The sequence below is a fragment of the Phoca vitulina genome, unplaced genomic scaffold, assembly GCF_004348235.1.
Source record: "Phoca vitulina isolate PV1807 unplaced genomic scaffold, GSC_HSeal_1.0 scaffold8, whole genome shotgun sequence".
NCBI classification, from domain to species: Eukaryota; Metazoa; Chordata; class Mammalia; order Carnivora; family Phocidae; genus Phoca; species Phoca vitulina.
In genome coordinates, this window is record NW_022589711.1 from 25,971,359 (window position 1) to 25,977,137 (window position 5,779).

The following is a 5,779-nucleotide window of genomic DNA, read 5'->3' on the forward strand; positions in this document are numbered from 1 at the left end:
GTATCTAGAATGCACTACGAAAATATATTGAAATCATCCCCAGGGTCACACAGAAATGGCAGAGTCTCAGCTTAGACTTTGAGGACTATGCTGAGAGGCAAGGAAGGTGTCATGGCCCTTGGGACTGATGCTCCCTCCTCTGCCCTGTTTTTCACTGTCAGACTGCCCTCACATTTGCATGAAGCCATCTAGGCTAATGATTATATTGGGATTAAAATCTGAATGGCACATTGCAAAATATTCCTCACCATTACATACCTCACCATTATTAGATCCCCATAATAAACATTAGGTACCTTTATTACCTTCATTTCACAAAAGATTAAAATGAGGCTCAAAATAGTTAATTAGTCCAAAATCACACAGCAAGAAAGTACTACGGCCATACACAAACCCACATTTTAGGCATATAACCCTACTGCTTCCCTGAAGGGGCCAAATGCAATGGATCAGGTTTTCCTACTTGAAATTTTGCCACCATCAAGTTCATCCAATTCCTTTCCTCGTCCTTCCATCAGTCAGTGAGTGGTATTTATTTGGCACCCACTGTGTGCAGAAGGCCAGGCACAGGAACTAAAACAAAGGTCCACAATTGTTTTTACAGGAGTTCAGGATACTCTTGGGCCTTAGCATACTTTTCATTTGTATCACTTTGCTTTTTCACTTCTTCAGGAGCACATCTGGACTTCTGAATAGTGTTAACAGTGGGTTACAATAAAACATTTTCCAAATTGCTTCCTGATTTGTATTCAGTTTTTAAAGCCCAACATGGTTTGGGATGCTATCTAACTCATTCTAAAAGCAGAACCAAGGATTCTCTTGAAAATAGAACTTTCACTTATAATTGAAACCCCATTGCAAAATTCAAAGCCTTTTCAACTGAGTATTGAATGACCTCAAACTAGAAAAAAAATATTGCATACCCTGAGGCACAAACACCCTCTCCAGAGCCCATCCTGCTACCATTGCACACCATCCCAGTACCACCCTTGTCTAGTCAGTATAAAAGAATTGGTGGGAGGGAGTAGGGATTTTCCAAAAGTCTGTGGAGAGTGTTTTGGCTTTTCCCACCCCTCCATGACCGGGAGGGGCAGTATGGCTAAAAGAGAATGTCTTGTAATATGAAGATTTACCCCAGCAGTCCTCACATTGTGGACACCAGGCTATCTCCCAAACACTATCAGGGGGTTCACAAGGTCAAAACTCATTTCATAAAAATCCTAAGACATTAGTTGCCTTCTGACTGTTGGTATTTCCACTGATGATGCAAAAGTGAAAGAGTAAAAGTAAAAGAGATTAAAACCACTAGACCCTTCACACAAATCAAGATAGTGACACCAAACTTACTAGTAGTGGTGTATTCTTTACCTCCATACACTCACAGGAAGAAAGGGAAAAAAGGGTTCACATAAGACTGTCCTTGATGAAGGAGTAAAAATTATTAATTTTACTACATCTTGTTGCTTGACTACATGTCTTTTTAATATTCTACAAGAAAATGAATAGAAATACAGTTAAGCACTTTAGCTGCCCCATACTCAAGTATGTTATCTTCAGGAAAAATACTTGTGTGATTGACTTGTGAGCTGAATTAGCTGCTTTTTCATGGAATACTGTATTAGTTTCCTATTGCTGCTATAACAAAATATCACAAACTTGGTGTCTTAAAACAACACAAATTTAATATCTTATATTTCCAGAGGACAGTAGTATGACACAGATCACCCTGGGCTAAAATTAAGGTGTTAGCAGTAAGTTCTTTCTGGAAGCTCTAAGGAAAAGAAATCCTTTTTTTTTTTTCCTTTTCCAGCTTCTAGAATCCATCTGCATTCTTTGGTTTGTAGCTTTTCCCTCTATTTTCAAAACTAGAAGGATAGCATCTTCAAATCTCCTGCCTCTTTCTGTTACTTAAAGGAACTTTGTGATTACACTGGGCCTACCCTGATAATTCAGGATAATATCCCTATCTTAAAATCCTTAATCACATCTTCAATGTCTCTTTTGCCATGTAAAGTAGTAGAGTCACAGGTTCCAGGGATTAGGACATCTGGAGGGGGGGGCATTATACTACTTCCTACTGACACCATTTTTACTTAAAAGAATGAATAGCAAAAAATTTAAAAATAAAAATAAAAGAATGAATAACAGACAAACTATGATTATTCAGACTTGGGTATTTGGCAGGTATTTTCTTTTCTTTTTTTTTTTTTTTAAGATTTTATTTATTTGACAGAGAGAGACACAGCGAGAGAGGGAACACAAGCAGGGGGAGTGGGAGAGGGAGAAGCAGGCTTCCCACGGAGCAGAGAGCCCGATGCGGGGCTCGATCCCAGGACCCTGGGATCATGACCTGAGCCGAAGGCAGACGCCTAACGACTGAGCCACCCAGGCGCCCCTTGGCAGGTATTTTCTTAAAATCAACAAAGTCAGGGCACCTGGGTGGCTCAGTCGTTAAGTGGCTGCCTTCGGCTCAGGTCATAATCCCAGGGTCCTGGGATCGAGCCCCACATCCGGCTCCCTGCTCAGTGGGAAGCCTGCTTCTCCCTCTCCCACTCCTGCTTGTGTTCCCTCTATTGCTGTCTCTCTCTGTCAAAAAATAAATAAAAATCTTTTTAAAAACGTCAATAAAGTAAGCCCACCACTTCTAGGAAAATAGCTCATAGTATTTGTTACCAAAGATAAAATACAAGTAAAAATTAGAATGTTGGAAGACTTGTGTCTACTACAATGAACTTAACAGTTTCTCAATATTTAAGGACTTTTCTAATAAAATTGGTGGTGTAATTTTTTTTTTCACATTGAATAATGAAACATGTCCATCTTTAGAAGATCTGATTAAGTGAACCAATATTTTTCCCAAGACCACTGCATGCTATTACAAAATCACTCATAGGTAAATAACTATTCAATGTACAAGAAGTATAATTGGATTTTAATGCAAAGAGTATGAAAAGTTTGCTGGTTTTTTTTTTAAGATTTTATTTATTTGAGAGAGAGAGAGAGCATGGGCAAGGGGAAAGGCAGAGGGAGAGGGAGAAGCAGGCTCCCCGCTGAGCAAGGAGCCCGATGGGAGACTTGATCCCAGGACCCTGGGATCATGACCTGAGCTGAAGGCAGACGCTTAACTGACTGAGCCACCCAGACACCCTAAAAAGTTTGTTGATATGATTTTAAATTCCACATTACAACCAACCTTTAAGAAACTACCACTTTCAAATTTTAGTGTAGTATTAAGGACTACCCACAATTACCTGAAGAGGCCATTAAAATACATCTCCTTTTCCCACTGTGTATCTACATTATGCCAGATTTTCTTTGTATGTCTCAATTTAAAAAAAAAAAATCACAACAAATTAAATACAGAATAAGATTTTAGAAACCAGTTATCATCTATTAAGCTAGGCGTTAAAGTTATTTCCAAAAATAAAAAATAAGGCTACTCTTCTTACTGACATTTGTTTGGGAAAATAGTTATTTTTCATTAAAAATAATTGATTAAATTGACGTGTAATGGGTTTGTTATTGTTATTTTTTTTAGAGATTTTATACCTACCAGAACGGAAACAGAAATGAAAAGATGATAGAGTAGAATAGAGAAACAGTGAACCCTAATCATGATTTTAAGTAACCCTGAGAAATGAAATTTGAACAATCTTCTCAATGGTCTGTCCCCAGTGAGAGGGAATCTGAGCACAAAGCCAACTGAAGGGGATTGAAGAGATGTAGACAGGACACTGTGCAATAGGTGTCCCCCTACCAGTCCCTGGGAGAACCCAGTCAGGTTTCCCATGAGGACACCAGTCCTTGCGACACCTGCCACAGAGAAGGCATCAGCATTTATTCAGAGTTAGCTAGAAAGGTAAGGACAATCAACACAATGTGACATCTGTTCCTTTCCTTCTCTTTTACCAGGGCCCCGATCCCTGATAAAAGGGTGGGAGAAATAAGGACTCCAATATTGTGAGGCATGGGAGTATTCTCATTCAAGCAGATGAGTCTTTGAAGCCACTTCGGTTAATTTTTCTTACTAATAGTGTCCACAGCTCCTGGGATTTCTCAAGAGTTACACAGAAAGAGACTTCTCAAGTGATAATCATTTAGTAGTGTCTCCCTGGAGCATCCTATTGAAAAGGATTCTGAAGCCACACCTCGGCTTTGTTTGAAAAAGTCTGGTAATTCATTAGTAATGGTCATAGGAGAGGAGAGTGGTAGGATTTATCCTTCATATTTCTTACCCTGATCTAATCCTTTGACCTTAGCCCCAGATGCTGCTCTTGAGGGAAGCTAAACCACTTGTAAACCCTCCAACTGAAAACTTTGACCCTTCATCCTTGCCCCACTTCCTGACCAATTCAGCTTCTGGTCCAAATTTCTCACTTGGTGATAATATTTAACTCCTAGTGACCCAGAGATATTGTACCATCCAACAAGCACTACTGGTTCCAAATTCAAGGGCAACAATTGCCCCTTTACAGTTGTGCTTTAGGCTAATTCTTCAGCATGTTCTGAATACCCAGACCCAAAAAGGAGATGGCAGAGGTGGACTTAATTTCCCCAGAGCAGTGCTATACAAACATTTCCACCCCTAGTGACCAAGGAGCATTAATTTTTTACCTCCAAGGCTCTGATCATATCACCACCAGCAGTATCATAGTTAATATTTGTGGGTTTACTATGTGTCAGATATTAAGCTAAGCACCTTTAATGTTCACCTTTAATGCCACATTTTATAGAAGAGGAAACTGAAGGGTAAAGAGGTTAAGTAACTTGTCTAGGTTTTGTTTGTTTCTTTTTTAAGATTTTATTTATTTATTTATTTGAGAGAGAGAAAGGATGAGTGAAGGGAGGGAGAGAGGGGAAGGGAGGGGCAGAGGGGGAAGGAGAGGGACTAGCCCACTCCAGGCTGAATACAGAGGCCCAGGCGGGGCTCCAGCTTACGACCCTGAGATCCTGACCCTGAGATCATGGCTTGAGCTGAAATCAGGACCTGGATGCTCAACCGACTGAGCCACCCAGGCACCCCAGTAACTCGCCAAGGCTTAACGAGGTTTTAAGTGGTTCACCTGAGCTCAGAGATTGCACTCTAAATATTACATTTTATTGCTTACATCTTGAAAATAACAGCCAGGCACAATAGTGTCCTATGTTTTTAAATCATACAGATTACATTATCTACTCTACAATAAATCTGGGTGTTTTAATATGAAACTTATATTATTTCCCAAACATCTTAGTAATGTTGATACTCCCATCAGGACATGACATATTTATCCTGAGGCTCAATATTCCTCCTGAGGTGCCGGTACAGTGTGAGAGAAAGAGCACCAGGGCATTTGATTTTGCTCTACCTATATCTGATGATAAAGTGTGTGAACTCAGAAAGATGATGTTATCCTCCACGCATCCAACCTACATATGAGACTATGAACAATGGGGTGGAGGGCTCAAAAAAGAAAAAGGGGCTAGGTTACTCTAGGTAAAAAGAAATAGAAAAAAAATTTTTTTTCATTTGAATACTAGATATGCAGATTTTTTTAAAGATATATTTATTTTGAGAAAGAGAGAGCAGGGGAGGGTCAGAGGGAGAGGGAGAGAGAATCCTCAAACAACTCCTTGCTGAGTGTGGAGCCTGATGTGGGGCTCGATCCCAGGATGCTGAGATCATGACCTGAGCCAAAATCAAGAGTCAGCAGCTTAACCGACTGAGCCATCCAGGCACCCCTAAATAATAGATATGCAGGTGGACAGTATTTGAAAATTACTCCACTTTTCTTAGAGG